The following is a 20,366-nucleotide window of genomic DNA, read 5'->3' as shown; positions in this document are numbered from 1 at the left end:
TCTGCCTCATTAGTTTCTAGGGGAACTGAGTTAAATGTCTAACTACAGTTGTCAAGTCAATGGCAGATGCCACACTTCCTGTTTTGTATACCACAGTTATATATTCACGGACCTATGTTTCAACTACATTGATTGTCTTGCTCAATTATGAAAAATATGGACTTTTTCTATCATCCCATCTTCAACCTGTACCTGTTAGATGCTTTTAAAATAATGTATCCTAGCATCTTGTTTTGTCTCTATTATTGAAGATGCTTGATAAGCTGAACCCCTCGTGGATACTATTTATTCTTTAAATTTGATGTCATTACAGCATTTCATTTATCTCACTTTTTCTTCTCCTTCTTACCTTTCTCAATTAAGCTTTCTTCTTTTCTGATTAGGCCAGGCTGGGTGATGGGTGAGCCTGAGGATGTGCCTATCTCTGCCTCATCACTGAGATTACAAAGGTGCGCCCAGCTTTTCCATGGATTCTGTGGGTCCAACTCAGATCCTCAGCAAGTAATTTACTGAGCTCTCTCCAGCACCCTGAACACACCCTTACCCCCTTTACACACCCTTACCCCCTTTACACACCCTTACCCCCCTTTACAGACCCTTACCCCCCTTTACACACCCTTACCCCCTTTAACACACCCATAGCCCACTGATGCCTTTCAGATTTTACACTCCATCTTTCTTGTGTTTGCATTTTGGACATGTCCAAATAACTTGGGGCTATAATTTCAAATAACTGTATATTTTTCAAATTGCACTGCTTACTTCAGGATCCCTTCTTTATGCCTCAGCTTGTGGAGGCCACACCCTCTTCCTCACACTGTGAAGCAACAGGTTCTGGCATGGCTGACCTTCCTCTTTGGTTCTTAGCACAACATTTTCTCCAGAATTCAGTTATCCTGTGACTGAATACCCATGTACCTTATAGAATCTTTTAAAATCCTCTTCAATGGAAAAATTTCCTGAAAATTTCCATCATATTCCTAGAGTCTAAAGTTGTCATTACTGATTGATTTAAAAAGAAAGAAAACACAAAATTCTTTACTTATTATTTCCCATTCTTCCTCCTGGATTTCTTTATGTATTTATTGTTTTATATATTTTAATCTCTAAAATTACTTTTAGAAAGTGTCTGCATGGGACATACTGTGAATTTTTGTTTATAATAATATATTTACTTCACCCTTCTGTTTAAATAAGCAGCCTACAGTAACTGCCTCAACTCTAAGTTTGCCTGTTTCCAAACTGATCAATCACATCTTGACCTCTTTGTGTCCTTGTTCAGCTGTAGGAGAAAGTCAGCTGACACTCAGGTTACTGTTTAACATGGTGGTTCTGGTTTCTCATCTCAAAACAAGGCCTGCATAAGGCCTGAGCATAGAACTATATATTAATACCTGTCAATTACCACAGCAAACTATCATGAACCAAAGTCTATCTTCCCCCTCAAGTCTCTAAGGAAAATTCTCATGTCTTCACAGATTCTGTGGCTTACAACAGGCCCTCTTTCATGCTGATGGTTGAGATTCATCACCCCAGTCTCAGCCCCCATGCACTCCATCTTCCCGTGGCCTCTTCCGTGTGTCTTCCCATCTTACATTAGTACAGATTGAGGGCTGAGGAGATGGCTCAGTTCGTAAAGTGCTTGCTGCCTAAGCACCGTTTCCAGTGAGACTGTTTCTCAACAAACAAGGTGGATAACTCCTGAGGATAATACCTTACGTTGACCACTTGCCTCTACGCACAAGTGTACATACCTGCTCATGCATCTGCACGCACACTAATAACAGCTCAGCATAACCCACATGATAACATCAGAAGCAATCACATCTACAGAGACTTTTACTTCCTAGGAAGGTCATATTCTGAAGTTCCCTTGAGGGGAGGAGGCACGATTAGACTAATGCTTCGGATTCCTACTGTTTTATCTGCCATAAGGCATATGTGAGGTCTTCGGTTTCCACAGCATCCTTTCAATGTTTGGTCCACCCTCTGTCTTCAGATACTCTCTGGCACAAGTTACCACACTGGCCTTCAGAGATTCTACCTGACCTTTCTATGCATTCAGTCTCTCTAAGCCTTCACGTCAGTCTTCTCATATCTGTTTCCTCCTGATGTCTTTTGGAAAACAGCCTTAAAGCAAAATCCAGCCATTCATTTACCCATTTATTTAGCCTCTAAATTTCTATCAAAGCTTACTTATATCCAGTTTTCCCTCTGTACCCTGGCTACCCTTCCCTGCATGGCCCTTTTTCTGATATATCACTCTTGTCAATAAACTCTTATGGTTCTACTACATATTTTCACAGAAGTCTAGTTTGCCAATAATTTATAATACGGGATGCCCTCTGATCTCTTCACTAATTCTTCTTCCCCTTTGATGATAGACACAGCTCAAACCACTCTCTGCCTGGAGAAAGCAAGAAGAAATGGAGCCAGAATTCAAAGTTCTCTACTTCACTTACCCCTCTCTGCCTCTCTGCAATGTGATGAACTTCTCATCCATGGATATCTCATCTAAAACCAGGAGATGGTGGCGTGCAGTAAGCATACATCACTGTCTGACACATGACGTAGGCTGTCGAAATAGTATTATTTTCCACTTTCTCTACAGTGGTCTCACTCTGTTTCTCTGTTAATTATAGAAAAAAACCCCATCTAATAGGCCTATTTCCTCAAATTTTAATTTCAGTGAAGAAAAGAACACAAGTGTATAGCACAGTAAAATCAGCAGTGTGATTGGAGGGTGCTGGCGTCTTCAGGATCTGAAACGGTCTGCAAGACTGAGATAAATATTAAATATTTTACTCTCATATGAACATGGCAAAAGCAATTTTAGTTTAGGCTGAAGTAAAACTGCTGAATCCTTCCCACCAAACAAGGAAGTTGGATGTACTCAGTTGAATTTCCAAATGAAAATCATATCCAGGAAACCCTGTTTCTCAGCAAATATGCAGATAATTATTTCTGAAATACAGAAAATTAAAGACTTAGTAATGGAACTCACTCAATGGGTCATGTACTCAATTATATTAACAGATGTTAGTCAATAAAGAAATCTTAGGTACTTGGTTTGTCTTCTTATTATGAAGAAAAAAGGAAGTAGTTATATTAACCAAAACCACAGTCTTATATTTGTAGACTTTTTTTCCTTCTTAGTTTTGTGTTTAATAATGTGCTTTATTTTATTTTATTTTTTTTAAGTAAAAGCCTAAGGTTCTGGTATTTACTAAGTCTCCCATTTTCCCATTCATGAAAGATGTTATCTTTCTACCTCCCTCTTACAACCTGTTTGTACCCTCTCTCTCCCTCTTCTGTCTTCTGGTAACTCTAGCTCCTGTCACTCTTAGCAGCTACTAAGAAGACCTGAGTTCATCATCTTCAAAGTCAACCAATGGAAAGGAACTAGTGCAGAGATCTCTGCCCTTGCATATGCAAGTCTGTGAGTCAGCAGTCAGCGCAGCTGATCAGTGTGGTTGCTGACAGGAATAGTTGAGCCACGGACCTTGTGGAATAGGGTTTAGTGGCCACAACAGAAGATGACAATGCATTCTAGGGAAGGTCAGGTTTACTTTTGATTTGCTTTTAAATGTTATGCTAATGTTCCACTAAACTGCCAAATGTTTCAAATCTTGTTTCAAAAAATAATAGCCAACTCTAGAACTTCTGAGTGGAAAAGTGCCTGTGAGATTACTTAGACCCAGCCATCTCATTTTAGAGACACTGAGCACATCCAGAAGGCAAGGGGTCTATTCAAATGAGCACTGAACTCAGTGGTCTGTGGCTCTTTATACAGGATACTATTTAAGGATTGATTAAACTTGGGACCCCAATTTAAGAAGCTAAATTAAAGTTAACATACTTTGGGGCATCCCTTAGTACTAAAGTCGGGAGCAATACTCACTCTAAGAGGTTCAACAGAGGATTCAGAATACAAGCCTATGTCTATTAATTTCATATTATCTTTTCCAGCAGAGAATATTATGAACTGCCTTTTTTATTTTTATTTTTTGATAATGGAAAGACTCTTCCAAAATCCATGCCACAAACTTGGAACTTCGGGACTTCCAGTGACCATATTACCATCAACTACCAAGAAGTCACCGAATCCCATCTCACAATTAATATTTCCCTGTTCCAAAATAGCAAAGCATTTCTCCTGGATGAATGCAGAGATGGGATGCTTCCACGGCAGCAGCTAATATGTTCCAGCTGTGGCCTGCTGACTAGCAACATCTCCCTCATCTGAGAGTCATAAACAATGCCTACTCTGCAGTACAGCACAGCTACACCCTAAAGTGTGGAAAGTGCTCCCCCAGAATGCTAGCTATAACACCAGGTTGACTAAAATCATCTTGAGAGCTTTCAAAAGGACCAAACTCTTGGGCTCCATCATACCCTAACTCCAACAGAACCTCTACAAGGATGAGATAAACACAGCTCCAGGGTTAGACAGATGGGGGCGCAATGTCTGTTTTCTTTGTCAACATATTATATGACTGTGGCGTGTTCCTTAGCTTGTGTGCCTCTGTGACACAGGGCACCAATACCCTCCATACATCCTCTGAGGTACCTAGTAAGTATTTGGTTAAGTGCTACATTTTTACCCCAGCAAACAATAACTATGAATATTTTTCTTTTAATAGACGAGAGTTGGTTCTCAATTAATACAAAATTTAATACTGGTGAAGATACTAGATACTGCTATTATCGCAAGATGGTGTTTAGTCATTAAAGACCAAACAAAATCTGGCACGGTACTGAGTAGATGATATGCCTTTCCATGAGATAGTGTCGGTTAAGAAGTAACATCTGAGCAAGAGGATAAGCAGCCAGTGCTTATTCACTGCTCCAGCCTTCTAAAGATTTAGAGGGCACACCCTTAAACCTCTGGACAGCCCTATGAAGAAGGCACTTTGCACATCTGCCTTCCTGGATCCCTCTGATTTTGTCACTTACAACAATTCTAGATATTAAAATTACCATGTTCAGAAGACATTGAACTATCAAGGCTATTGAAATCAATGGCTAAATAGCTCTTGGGACATTTTTGTAATATTTTATAGTCAACAGTCGTTCAGGGTAGATGGCCCATTTCCATATAACTTTTGTCAATATTGGACATTTTCTAATTCTCTAAATCTGTTATACAAATTGTCATTACTTAGGAATACAATACAGAAGGAAATGACTTCTTCAAAATGTCCTAGCTAAAGCAATCTACCATGAACACTAATGTCTCCTAGGCAACCAGAAAACTAAACATGATAAAAAAAGAAATGCTGCTCCTTTTGTTAAAAGAATGAAAAAAGCCTGTTTTCTTTAAACTAGACAATTAAAGATCTTCTTCCATTAGAGTCAGGAGTGCTAAGGTTCACTGTGAAAAACAAAACAAGCTTCTGTTTTATGCCCTGACAATGCTCAGTGAATGACAGCAGTCTAGATTAACCCTTTGGCAGCCATCAGGATCCATGCCCTGGACTGTTTTAACTGCTAGGGAAACTCTATTCCAGCATACATGAAAACTGAGGGCTAACTGTGAACCAAATAGAAATGAGCTTGAAAGCTGCTGGCTGATGGATCCCAAGACTAACCTTACCAGGAAAAATGGCCTGCCATCTAAGTGAGCAACAGCGCACCCTGGGAGCTGGCCAGCCTCTCAGATGTATTCCATCAACTTGGAAAACAGTCAAGGTACAAAATGAGTTGTTGGAGACGTACATTAAAGTTTTATAATTTAAAAATCCTTCTTAACCTACACATATGTCACAATCCCAGAGAGGACAGCATCAGATTCCACAAATGGTATCTAAACAAAGGGAAGGACAACTGAATGTCTCAGTTTATACAAACAAAAGAATGTCTACAATTTCTTAATGTAATTTCAATGTTCATTCTCCATATCTAAACTTTCAAAAGAATGTAGGATACCAATTTATTAAAAGAAAAAAAATTCTTCTAGGTAAGCAAGTTGAAATACTTTTTCCTGTATGATATTTAATATCTTGAATATTTCTAAAACTATGCATGAATTTAAAGAAGCTAATATTCTGGGGTGTATGTGCACATACATATGTATACACACACACACACATATATAATGTCTTAATGCAGTTTTTATACAATGTATACAGTACAATACAGTGTGTTGCTATAATGTGTATAAATATATAATACATGTAAACATATATAGGTTTTCTTTGACTATGTTTCAATTCTCTTGATCACACACCTAGGGTAAAATCCTGTACTACATACAAACTATTTTTGACCTCTTGAACTGCCAATCTGTTTTCTGTAGTGACTATTCATTTCATGTTCCAACATGTATGAACAAAAGGTTCAAGTTCTCCATATTGGTTGAAATATTAAGGCAACTCCACGTAGTTAAAAGTGAGGTTTATTTTGTGGGTAACTTACAAGTGAAGGGATAGGTTACAAGGTCTGGGAAAGGTAAAGCACATTCTGGCGGTGTTCTCTGGAGAACTCTGCTCGGTCTATCTCCAGCATCCAGGATCCAGGAACCAAGAGAACTGGCACTTCGGATCTCAGGTCTTAAGTAAGCACTCCTGTGTGGGTCCTGCCTTGTAGGCGTGACAGTTACCGGAAGCCTCAATGGGGGTAGTACTTCCAGGACAAAGCTGGAACAGCTACCCACTACATCTCCACACTTGCCAAAAGCCCACACTCAGAAACTTTTATTCAATTGTTCTGGATGAGACCTGGACACTGGGTACTTTTTTTCCCATTCTCTGTGACATGGTTAAGAGAGACCAGCTTCCTCTCTCCCCACCTCTCAGGGTACTCTTGAGCAGGGAGAAATAAGGAATATGTAGATAGAAATATAGAGGAGAGAGAGAGAGAGTTAGAAAACACAGGATAGCCTCAGGAGGACCTGGGTCAAAACCCACCAGCCCCTTCTGCCTTTACTAAAGAGCTTTTAAAGGAATGCCAAGCTCAGCACAGCTAAGTGTAGACCATCCTAGTCACCTGGTGACCATGCACATGGTCCAGCCATCCCCTAATGCGGCCCTGCTGTGTCAAGCAAGCTCAGATCTCACTGGGAAACCTCTGTGGGCTCCCACACATAGTGAAGCCTCACAGCTCTTTATTCACATTGTTTGTCTGGCTCCTAAAGAGTACTCACACACACTGACCACATTGCTTGTATTGTTCTTTCGTTCTTGTCACACCCATCATCCCGATGATGATTTATGGAACACGAGAACAAAAAGGAAATATGGTGGACAGCATCCTATGACAATTTCATGTTTATTTTCCAAGGATAGGGAATACTTTTTTGTTGTTGTTTTGGTTTTGGTTTTTGAGACAGATTTCTCTGTGTGTAGCCTTGGCTATCCTAGAACTAGCTCTGTGGACCATGCTGACTTCAAACTCACAGAAATACAGTCACAGAAATGCCTCTTCCTCACGAATGCAGAGATTAAGTCAGTCAGCACTGAGCCTGATTCATGCAAGAGAGTGTGGCTGCCTAGTCCTCTGCCACAGATCCAGCCAGCTGAAGAGCCTCCATGAGCAAGGTCCACACTCCAGAGCTGAAGAAGTTAGGGATAAGAAGTTATCTCGGAAGTTACATGGTGGCAGACATGGCCAAGGAATGCTGCGGGGCTTTGATCCCTTTGTGAGTTTTGTAACTGATGAATGTGTGGAGATGGCAACTAGCGGGTAACAGAATAACACCGGAATGGTGGTCAGATGAGGAAATGGCATCATCATGTTAGAAGCCTTGGAAAGAGTCTAACCAATGGCTGTGCAACAAAGGAGTGCGCATGCCTCCCCAAAGGGCCTTTTGGACTCTGCTCATATGCAACTTTTTGCTAAATAAACCTTTGTGATACTCAGAGGAAAGAAAAAGAAAAAAGATACTTTAAGTCATCTGTGTACCTGTGTACAAGGAGAAATCTAAAATGGATCAATGATTTTCCTCATAATTTTGGAGTCAATCCTGTTCTCTTTTCTACATGCTTTTATCTTCGACAAGAACCACAGACAGAAGAGTCTATCTGAAAGGATTTGTTTTTAAACAGTCTTAATGGAATGTGAATCACAAATTCCATGATCCGGTACAGAATTTTCCTCTCAAAAAAGAGCACCTGTAAAACATACTGTCTTCCATAATTATTCTCACCTAATGATAAATATAAAGTGAACAGGTGACATGTACATTTCATACTACTACCAGACCTTGACTATGTGGCGCACGCCTTTAATCCCAACACTCGGGAGGCAGAGGCTGGTGGATTTCTGTGAGTTCGAGACCAGCCTGGGCTACCAAGTGAGTTCCAGGAAAGGCGCAAAGCTACACAGAGAAACCCTGTCTCGAAAAACCAAAAAAAAAAAAACAAAACAAACAAACAAAAAAAAAAACACAGCACTATAGATGCAAAAGTGTATAGTATTCAATTTTATGTATGCTAAACTAAACACAAAGCAACACACTACAATATGGGTACTACGGTCCTTTTAAAAAATAAATAAACATGCTGTATTTAGGTAATTATCTTTGGGAATGCTAGATGCTTGGGCAAAATGAGCAATTTCTAAACTGAAGGCCTAAGCCTCCTCTCTCCTGGAGGCCTAGATTCACTTCAACAAGAAAGATGATCCAAACATGTGTGCCTGTAGACTGATAGCAGAAAGAAATCTACAGGTTATACTAGTAGAACATTACTCTAGGGAGAGAAATAGGTGAAAAATCATCACTCTTGTTATTTTTCTTATCTTCTCGGTCACATGTGATATGAGAACCTTTCTTCTGGGTTGCTATTTACTTTCTACAGGATCTTAAGAGATTCACAGATGGTCCCCTTTTCTTGTGGGTTGTTTTTTTTCAATTGTGTGATGGCAAAGTTGATATAGTGAACCAGTAACCAAAACTGTGGTCAAAACCCTTCAGTGTCAATGTCAGGGCGACTGTGCTCATCTAGCTGCTGAAGCCACACATTAGCATCTTTATTCGATGCATGAGTCTCTCAGAAGTTAAGAGTCACTGGGGTCGTATGTTTCTTTATATCTTAAAAAAAGGTTAAAAACTAAGAAATGCCAAAGCATAAGAGCATACATTTTATCATAGTTTGAACATTAACACTGGAAAAAACAAATTTTGTATACAAATTAATACAATAAGGTTACTATCTCCGCACACAGGAAAGATTATTCTACTAACTTCTGACCTATGTGGACTTGATGAGTGTGTGTGTGTGTGTGTGTGTGTGTGTGTGTGTGTGTGTGTGTGTGACAAAGCAGTGTCCCTCACAGGCTTTTGCTAAGACAGTGTAGGACTAATTACAGCGTCGAGCACAGCTGTGTGTCACTATAGTGTATAAACTGTCTTCTGCTTTCACTGTTCTGCCTCACTCAGCAATTTCTAACGGCGTACACACAAGATAACTCTATGACCAACAAATTTACTACTTAACAGTGCACCACCTTTCATACAACCTCATGAGAGGTTACGGTAAAAACTATGCAAGGAAAATCTCTTTAACTCTCTTATATAACAAAAGGAAAGCTCACTGAAAAACAAGGTCTTCATCTAAGGCCTTGCTTGACCACAAAGCCATCACAGACCCACTGAGTTCTTCCAGACTCTGATAAGATATTGGTTAAATGAAATCATAAGAATCAAATTCTAGCCTCTGAGTTTTATCCTCACTAAAATCATCATGGGAAGAACCTATTTCTACAGTAATAATCAAGAAAAGTTGTCATTCAAGGGTCTTGAAATGGAGCTTCCTCGTTTCAACAAGCATCTATTGTAAAACATGAACTTGAACGCAGTCAAGTCTTGATTTGTCTTCTCCCATAATGGATTTACAGTACACCATTCACTATCTCACAAAAGCCTTCCTGTCTCCCTGCTCTATAGACAAACAGGATCTTCTACTGGGAGTTGTTCTCTCTCTCTCTCTCTCTCTCTCTCTCTCTCTCTCTCTCTCTCTCTCTCTCTCCTCCCTTCTTCCCTCCCTTCCTCCTTCCCTCATTCAACCTCTCTCTCTCTCTCTCTCTCTCTCTCTCTCTCTCTCTCTCTCTCTCTCTCTCTCTCTCTCTCCTCCCTTCTTCCCTCCCTTCCTCCTTCCCTCATTCAACCTCTCTCTCTCTCTCTCTCTCTCTCTCTCTCTCTCTCTCTCTCTCTCTCTCTCTCTCCCTCCTCTTCCCCATCTATCTTTCATTTATTCACCCTCTTACTATGATAGGCATTCATCAGGGCACCTCTATTCCTACTCACCTTATTACCCTTCATTCTATCTGTCCCCATTTAGATACTGAAAACTTTTAATTATTAGATTACTGTTATGAGCAGTAATGAGGCTCAAGCTGCCTACCAACGAGCATCATCAAACACTAATGAGCTAGCAGACTGAGACCCACACCTGAATCCCATCAAGTGATCCCATTGTTCAGGCCAGGTGGGATGCTTCTGTCTACAGGCAGGCTTCTGCAGGAGAGCTGGAGTTTGCAAGGTGGTTATTATGTATTCACTGCTGTCTCATGATTCACACTGACTCAAACAGCTTTCCTCTGTGGTCCTACTCATTTACACACTGGTGATTACCTCCCCCATAATAATGTCTCACTGTTTCATTCTGTTTCCTTCTTTGTCCTTATCTTTGCTTTTAAAAGGGCTTCCTGGAGCTGAAACTTCTTAAAATGAACACTACTAATTGGTCATTTCCTTATTTCTACTTTTGATCTCTTCCAAATCTTCAAAGAAAAATAAGTCCCACAGCCATTTGGGTGATCTGTGGGTATACAGGGCTTTCTTGATATTCCCACAGTGGTCAGCTTATTGCCCTAACACAGAAGATGTTAAACAAATACTGATTGTCATCTATAGTTTTCTGAGCACCTAGGAAAGACAGACCAAATCTAAAGGAGACAGAAATGTGCCTCCTTCCCCCTAGGAAGCCTTGATAAAGTTATCTTTACAGTTAACTGGGGACTATGGGACCAACTCCATTGCATCTCTTCCCAAACTTTCTAACCTTTCTTAATAGCAAAAGAACTCACACTAGCAAAGGTATTGTCTGAACATTGCCATGTGCCAGGCCTATACAGAGTACTTGACCTACATTAGTTTGTGTCAACATTACCAGTCCATACATCTCTATAGAGTCAAGCAAAACCCACAGAAGTAAAGCATCTCTGTTTAACAAAGAGCTTAAAGCTCCTCAGTAAATCAAAATGGCCACAGTACTGTGCTAAAAGAGGCAGGGAGGGTATGAGGGCCTAGAAGACAACTCACTGATGGTGACAGACACTGGTAGCAGAGCTTAAGGGCATTGCCTATTGTATCTCCCTAGTATATAACTCTGCTTGTGTCTCCTTGGCTACTTCCTCTTATCCACAAAGATCACCACACTGGACACAGCATGGGGATGATTTGTTTAGGGCCAAAGGAGCCCCTCCTTCTAAGTTTTACGAAGGTACAAGAAACCATTTCTGATGACAGTACACAGGGTCAGCATTTATACATCATCTAGCAAGGACACCTCCCACTGAATGTGGAGGACATCAACATGATATGGAAGCAGCTAGAAAGCTTGCCTAGTAACTTAATGTAATTTAACTTAATGTGAATGATTATTTCCTGCAGGTAGCTGATCACAGAAAATGACATGGTGGCATAAGGAAGAAAAATAGCAACAAAAAAAAAAAAAAAAAAAAAAAACCCACAAGACCTGGTGTCATATAAGCTAAGTTTCTCAAGTGCACAGTTGGCCCTGCTCACGGATTTAGTGTGTCTGTTTTCACATGGCTATAAAGTTTACTTGGAGTCCACGGTGTGACCATGCTAGGTCTCACAGTGTTGTGTTGAATGGACAGGCCAAGTGCCCAATCAAGCTCTTAGCTCTCTCATGACATCAGAGAAACTAGGCAGTTGGGGCCGTCTACTGTGAGGGTGTGTTGTTGCTGAGTGGAATTTATTGCAATCTTCACAAGTTAGGAAGTATGACATCATAGTCAAAAGGATGACAAGCACTCACTAATAAAGGGAATATGTACTACTGAGAAATGAATTTGAATTTGAGGGAAGCGATGAAAAATGTTCTCCCAACACTGAAACTATTGAGATCTGCTGTCTTGAAGGTGCTTGCTTTTAAAATAATTTTTCATATGCTAGCTATTGGTAACTAATATAGTTGAATCTTGACTTATTGACAAATACAAAGAAGGACCATTGCTCCTCAAAACAGCAACAAATAAAAATTGTTTTAATGTTTCTCTTGAAAAGTTTTAACCCAGTTCTAAGCTTCCTTGTTTAGACGACTCTTATTCTGAGAGCCCTGCTGGGACAGGGGCTTTGTTGGCACAACTTAACTCCCACCTGTGGCCTTGCCTTTGGGTTGTGGCACAGGCTCCGAGCAGCAATCCCCGGACACACAGCTGACAACACAGGAATATGCACTCCAGCCCCTGCCCCATGCTCCTCACTCACCCATCCTCAGTCATCTCCAAGCTGCCTTCCCATCTATACATACCAGCAGCCCCAGGAAGCTGCTGTGAGGTCTGTGCCAGGCTCCTTAAAAGTTTAAGGTAGTACTGTCTAGTACTCCTACCCCAGAGCCCAGGAAAAAACGTATGTTCCCTTCTAAACACAGATTCTCAGGAACTCAGATCTCCACTTAAGAAAGTGGAGGCCACTTGGCAAGCTCACTGCTTGGGTTCCTGGAGGGCACATACATGGCATGAATTCAGTGACTTTCACCCTCACGACCATGGTTAAGTGACTTCATCATATCCTCCAGCAGGACCTCCCCAAGAGCCTTGCATACACCAATCACCAATCAACTGACATCACCGTGTGGCAGGCAAAAGCTATTTTTCAGGACAATTGGTAATAAACCAACTGGGTAATATGCCTAGGTCTCAGCCATGCTAAGAGATGTGCTATCCTATCAGTGAGAATGAGTGTAGCTGAAGAGGTCCTAGCCAGGCCTGAGATGAAGAGAGAGAGCCTCAGAAAATTTGCTTCATGGTTTTAGTAACAGACAATTCAAAGAAAATGGAGGGAGAAAGGTAGGGAGAGAAAGAAATAGTGAAGGGAAGGGAAAGGGGGATGAAGATGGAAGGGGACAGAGAAGCCATGCATGGGGCCTCCCTGGGAAAAAACAGGTGTGGTGCCAGGAAAGCCTGTCTTCCTGACATTCCGCTGGAGCAGAGATGAGAAGTTGTCTCTTGTGCAGACCTCTGCTAAACTGACAGGTAGGGGGATCGATCGAGGAACAAAGGTCCCTCCTTGCATGGTTCACACTGAGAACCTGCAGCAAAAGCCAAGGGACTCTACTCTGAAACCTGGCCTGCAGAATCCTTATGACCGAAGGGGCAAGTGTGAGTTGGAACTGCAGTCTTCTCTGGGGTAGAAATTTGGTCTGAGCAATAGACTGGAGCAGATAAAGAAACAGACCTAGCACTGTTCTCGTACAAGGGCCCACACTGAGACAGGGTATGTACCTGTTCCTCCTCAGGGAAAAGACTGCCAAACATACCCCAAAACAGTCAGTGCAGAGGCAATCTAAGCCCTCATGCCATGTGACCAGGACACAGTAGCGGAAGCACTCAGACCTCTTCCTGTGAGTGGCTACACAGCGGCAGGGTCGGTAACCGCCCTCTGCTCTCCTAACATACTGAACAGAAGCCAGCCAGCCGCCCTGCTCCAGTGAAGAGCTGCACACAGACTCTGCACCCTATTGCTGCTCTCTTTCAGACACGCCTTGTTTAATTCCTAATTTCAAGTTGGTGAACCAGCTTTGCCCTTCCACATCCTGTCGCCACCACCCCCACCTTTTGGTTTGTTTGTTTAGGTTTCCCAAAGGTTAGGTTGGAGGCACACCTTTGCCCTCCTTAGTGCTGGGATTATTTGAGATAGGTTGCATTCACTCGCCACTTCCTCTTTTCATTCTATCTTAAAAAAAAAAAAAAAAAAGATTTGTTTATTCATTTTGTGTGCACTGGTGTTTTGCCTGCATGTGTGTCTCTGTGAGGGCATCGGATCCCCTGAACTGGAGTTACAGACAGTTGTGAGCTGCCATATGCATGCTGGGAATTGAACCTGGGTCCTCTGCAAGAGCAGCCAATGCTGTTTTCATTCTGTCTTTAACTGCAGCTGCCTTATCTCTTCCCTTCCTCAGCTCTTCGGTTTACTTCTATTTTTGGACCCCTTGCTGTGATGCCAGCCCTTAGTGTTCCTCTGCTCACTTCCTCTCCATCCCTTGCCAGCCCTTAGTGTTCCTCTGCTCACTTCCTCTCCATCCCTCAGTTAACATGCCCTCAGTTACAGACGTCAGTACACACCATGCTGTGCTTTCCCCCTTACTCCAGAAATCGACAGGAACTGAAGAGGCAGCCTGCTCAGTTGTATTCTCACTCTGGGCATAGCCAGCGGTCATGGTGAACTCCTCAGGGAGTGCTCTCCTCTCACTAGACACTGAACAGGTACTCTGAGGGCTTAGCTAACGGGCTACAGCTCTAGTCCCACAGGTGAAGCGACACCTCAGCCTCACTCCACAGTCAACCATGAACACTGAAATGTTTCCACCGAAAGAACATGAGTGATTTTTTTAATCTGACCAGAAACCTAATTCCATCTGTGCAAATCTCAACACAAAGACACAAAAAGCATGAAAAACCAAGGTACTGTGGCTCCTCCAAAGACTTCCAATTCCACAGTAATGTATTCCAATGAAAGCAGATAAGAAGAAATCCCAAAAATTCTAAAACAATTGCAAAAATGTTTAACAAAATCAAAGAGAACAAGAATAAACTCTAGAATGAATTCAAAGTGAAGATAAACAAAATGCTAAATGAAATAAGGATATGAAAACAGCATATAAGAAAGAAATTCAATAAAGAAAAAGAAATATTGAAAAACTCAAATTAAAATTTGGAAATGAAGAGCTCTGTTAGTCAAACTGTCAAAGCACCATGGGAAGTATCACCCATGGCTCAAGTGAAAGACAGAGTGGCAGGGCTTGGAGACTAGGTAGATGAGGTAGAACATTCAGACACTGACAAGAATAAATGAAGAATATATGGATAGAACATGGAAGATCTGAGTGGTACCAGTAGAAGGCCAAATTATCAATCATGGACACTGAAGAAGTAAATGTTGTTCACATAAAAATATATTAAACAAAAACCTAACAGACAGTCTCCCAAGTCTAAGCAAGAGATGGCCACTTAGATACCAGAAACACTAAAACTAAATAAACAAGACTCAAAGAAAACTTTCCAAGGTCATATTATCATTAAAGGACTAAATATAAAGAACCCCCCCAAAAAAAGAATATTAAAAGCTTCAAGGGTACCAAGTCAGATATAAAGGCAAATTTATCACAAAACTGCCAATTTCTCAACAAAATTATGAATTCCATGTTCCAAATGATAGGGATTGTCAGTCCAGATGATCCATCACAGCCATGGTTCAGAACTGAAAAAGAAAGAAAAACTCTCCATGATAAACATGGATGGAACTGATGACTCTGAAGTCTGCACTATAAAACACAACTGAAGGAAGCCTAGATACTGAAGAGCAAGGCATTTCCATGAGGCAACAGGAAAAAATAAACCAGGCTAGACCATCAAACAAACAAGCAAGGATTAGGAACAAACCAAACATTATAAAACAACAAAATGAAAGGAAGTAATACATAAATTTCAACAATTGCTTGAAATACAAACTGCCTTAATTTTCTTACAAGCACAATAAAAGTGACACAAAAGGAAAGGAAACAGTCAAAGTATGCCTGTCTGCAAATGACATGATCATGAGCATGAGACCTACAGACTCCACCAGAAAAGTTAACGCTGATAACCACTTCCAGCAAACTAGCAGCATACAAAAATCAACACCAACAGCTTTCCCATGTATCAGCAGTGAGCACAGGAAGAAAGACATTGGAAAAAGCTTGGTCACAAGAGCTTCCAAAATAAATAAAATGCTTAGGAATAAACCTGAACAAATAAGTAAAGATCTCAGCCTGGTGGTGGTGGCACATGTCTTTTTCCCAGCATTCAGGAGGAAGAGGAAGGCAGATCTTTGAGTTGGAGGCCAGCCTTGTCTACAGAGGTAGTTCCAGGACAGTCAGGGCTACACAGAGAAACCCTGTCTTGAGAAAACATAACAAAACAAAACAAATAAAGAGGAAGAGGAGGAGGAGGAGGAGGAGGAGGAGGAGGAAGAAGAAGAAGAAGAAGAAGAAGAGAAGAAGAAAAGAGGAAGAAGATTTCTACAATGTTTATTTTAAAACATGGAGGAAATTGACGGTCTTAGAAAATTTAAAGACCTCCTATGATCATAGAGGGGCTGAATAGTTGGGAATGTCTGTATTACCGAAAGTGTTCTAAAGAATCACTGCAGTTTCCATTAAAATTTCAGTGGCATTTGACACAAAAAAAGAAAAAAAAAATCCAAAAGCACAAAAGATCTCAGAGAGCCAACAAAATGCTGAACAAAAGGAATATCCTGGAGGTATCACCAAATAGGTTGTTATACTGCAGAGCTATAGTAACTAAAACAATGTGGTACCAGCACATAGGCATACAGGCAGATGAGTGGGATACAACAGAGGACTCACAATTAAACCCACACAGCTACAGCCACTTTATTTTTGAAAGAATGTGAAAACACACACTGAGGAAAAACCAGCATCCTCAACCATGACATGGAAATGGACCTCCATGTGCAGAAAAATGGAAAGAGATCCCAATTTCTCAGAATAACTTTCATGAAATGAAATTATATCATTCAGTGGAAAGTTTATACAAATGGAGGTCACAATATTGTGGAATATTAATTTCAGATTGTTACATTTGTGCTGTGGAACATTTGCTTTAATGATGCAAAGATGTGTTGCATTCTTTTATGCTGCATTTGTTTAACTCTGTGAAGCTGTGTTACTTTTCCTGTCTAAAATACCTGATTGGTCTAATATAGAGCTGAACAGCCAATAGCGAGACAAGAGAAAGGATAGGCGGGGCTAGCAGACAGAGAATAAATAGAAGGAGAAAGCTGGAAGAAAAAGAAGAGCGAGCAAGAAAACAAGGAGAGGAGAATGCTAGGGGCCAGCCACCCAGCTACACAGCCAGCCACAGAATCAGAGTGAAAGTAAGATATACAGGAATAGAGAAAGATAAAAGCCCTGAGGCAAAAGATAGATGGGATAATTTAAGTTAAGAAAAGCTGGCAAGAAACAAGCCAAACTTAGGCCAGGCATTTATAAATAAGAATAAGCCTCCATCTGTGATTTATTTGGGAGCTGGGTGGTAGACCACCAAAAGAACAAAGAGACAAAAGAGAAAAAGTAGAAAAAACAGTCAATAATATCACAATATAAAGAGAAATGTGCCAGACACAGAAAAACAAATATCACATGTTTCTCTTACTTGTGGATCATATATATGTATAGAGATGTTGTTTTCTGACACAAAAGCAGAACAGAACCTGAGGAAGGAAGGAGAGGCATGGAAGAGAGAGACACAGGAGGGGATTTTAGAATACGGGAGTGAATATGGCTGAATACACTGTATACTTGAAAGAAATTGTTTCTGGGAAACACAGCATTATGCATGACGAATATACAACAATTTAACAAAAGACCTAGTTTTTATTCCAGGCTCGGACTTTAGACTAATGATCCACAGACACTGTTCACAGCAGTCCTAAGATGGTTCCACCCATTTCAGACTAAGATGTGGTCACATGTGCATCTGCCAGCACCTGGACTTCTTTGGTGAGGAGCATGAATAACAAAATGCCAGCATTGAAATATCATGTTCTGTGGTAATACCCCGACTAATCATCTTGCTAATAAATATCTAAAGACCATATTTTTTTCTGGGCTTCCAGCTTCCATGGGAACATTCTGATTGTGACATAATTTTTAAATTAATGGGTTTATTCATAGTTTTATATTAGTAAATGTCAAGCTTATTACTAATGAGCAAACTGTAAATCCACAGTAGTGCTAATTTTTAACAGTACAAGGAATTAATATGAAGAGAAATAAGGAGACAATTAAAAATTTCCTTAGGGGTAGTTTCTCCCATGAAATTCTGTGCCAAGCAAGAAAGCATGAAGCCCCTTAGAGCATGCGTTTAGAGAGGATGACAAGAGCTGTGTCACTGTAGGGAAGGGCAAAGCCCCCGCTCACGACCCAGCACCTGGTTACAGACACCTCCCTCACAACGCCCCTCTGACCATTCTACCGAGGTTTCCCTGCTGGCCTTTGACTTGCTAAAAGGCACATTTCCAACAGGTTTCATTTCTTAGTTTTCATTGCTTCCTTACTGATCCTTCCATTCTAATCACTGATGCAATTGCTTTTACTTGAGAGGCCAAAGCTTAGTGTAACACTCAGCTCTTCAAAAGCCATGCTAAGAAAATTCTCTTACCTAGCCAGGGATTGCTAACACTGACTTCCTTTCTCCACTAATCTACTGAATAGAAGCATATGTGTCTAAGGCTGCTTAACCTCCCAGTTCTAGACTGTGAGAAGCATCTGCCTTTTGTGGGGACTTATGACACTTCCCTATAAAGCCATCCTACAAACACTCTCAAGCAAACACAACTGTTTTTCAAACCTTCCTAAAGCTTAAGTCTATTTGCTAAGATGTTGGAGGCTTCCTGCACTAGTGGCCATGGAAACCACCTGTCTTATGATGGCAAGAGGTCTTTTCTGCATTTTTCCTGGAAGCGTGCCAGGTTGCTGGAGACCAGATAGTGCCCTACATTTTAGGGAGTCAAATACAGATATTTCGTGTGATAGTTCCCAAAAGGTCCAGACCACAGTTAATAATATGAAAGTATGACATGGTTTGCTGTGATTGAGGAACTGCATAGTTTTAAGTGCATAAGCAAGCCAATGTACCAACAACTACAGGATCAATTTGGAGTCACTGTCTTCCCTCATCATGGCTATCAACCCAATCTGTCATACAAGAATGAGGTCTTACCCCCAATAATGAGGTATGCATCAATTAGCATGGCACATGAAGGTGTGTTCGAGGCCATCCTACTCCCATCCCACCCATTTCTCCAAGACAAGCCAAATACACAGCCTGCATACAAACATATGTATACATTTGATTCTCCACCTCATATAGATGATGATCTCCTTGGAGGCAGGGAAAGCTGTCTAAGTCCATGTTGCTTATCAGCCTGCCCTGAAACTCAGGCTTCAGCAGTGTATGATAGGCAAAACAGCTTTGAAGGACTGATCAGTTCCCATTCAACTCTGAGAATCTACAGGTAAACATAAACTTGACTCAGGCTAGAAACCTAGTGGATTGCCACTGAGAGGCCAGGTTGACAGCATGAGTCTATAGGAAAAACCATGTGGGCCTTGCCTGGCCTGCTCACCATGAAGACTCTGAGATATGCACCTTTCCCAGCACAGGCAGCTGGGAAAAAGAGGAAGGAGAGCCCTCTCCTACTTTAGGTTATAAGCTTTTCATCACAAGCATGTCAGCCTCTGCTCAGTAAGTATCAGGTTGTCTCTAGGCAGCATAGGGGACATTCATCCTGACATGGCATGTGTGGTGACAAGGCACAGACAGAAGGAAGATGGAAATAAGGGCCCCAGATAGATGCTAGAGAAAGAGTTCCTTTCCTGAGAAAACACAAGCCTGTCACTTGCCCTCACACCCACAGCCACTATCACATGGTCAGTGAATATCAGATAAATGCAAAGTGAATTCACTCCCTGCCCCTTCCCATGGACACGTTGCTAGTACTTAAGTTCTGTTGAAAGCACCTTGGAAGGGCCTACTGTTCCCATCTAAAGGATGGTCTATTTAAGAGCCCACCCTCTCCCAAACAAAGAATCAATGTAGCTAATATTTAACCTAATGGATGGGTTACAGTGGGAAAGTGCATCTCAGACCTTCACTGTGGTAAAAAAGCAGAAAGACCTATGCCTCCCTTATTTTTAATATATTTGATTATTTGGAAATTTCACGTATTGTACCCAATCACAGTCACTTCCCAGACCTCCCAGGTCCAGCCCCACTCTGGTGAACTCGTCCAAAACAAAAGAAGAATAAAAAAAGAAAAAAGAATAACAAGTCCAATTTGTGTTGCCTGTATAATCACTGGACCTCGTCAAACTCTCAGTGAACAGCCCCTTAAAGTAAACTGAGTCCTTCCCACCCCACCCCTTCTGGAAGCCATCAACTGAAGGGCTACACTTCAGCATCTCTATCACAGTATTTAAGAGTTCTCTTCAATAGCTTCCTGTCTAGACTGTTTCCATGTCTCTCATTCTCAAAAGCGAGTCCAAAGTCATCAATATCATTACTAAAGAAGCTTCCCTGCCCTTCATAGTCAACAGCAGCACAGATTGTGGACT

The 20,366-nt window shown here is 41.1% G+C and overlaps 1 protein-coding gene and 1 pseudogene across 2 annotated transcripts in view; one reads left to right on the top strand and one right to left on the bottom strand.

Moving 5' to 3' along the window:
• The window catches only part of Fhit (fragile histidine triad diadenosine triphosphatase), a 1,519,797-nt gene that overhangs the window by 813,696 nt on the left and 685,735 nt on the right, over positions 1-20,366 (bottom strand). The gene's annotated exons all lie outside the window — the stretch shown is intronic.
• Positions 7,530-7,759, top strand: LOC131919771 (small nuclear ribonucleoprotein G-like; annotated as a pseudogene).

This window comes from Peromyscus eremicus, chromosome 9, assembly GCF_949786415.1.
Source record: "Peromyscus eremicus chromosome 9, PerEre_H2_v1, whole genome shotgun sequence".
NCBI lineage: Eukaryota > Metazoa > Chordata > Mammalia > Rodentia > Cricetidae > Peromyscus > Peromyscus eremicus.
Note: the sequence above shows the minus strand (reverse complement) of the source record. Positions and strands in the feature narration are given on the sequence as shown.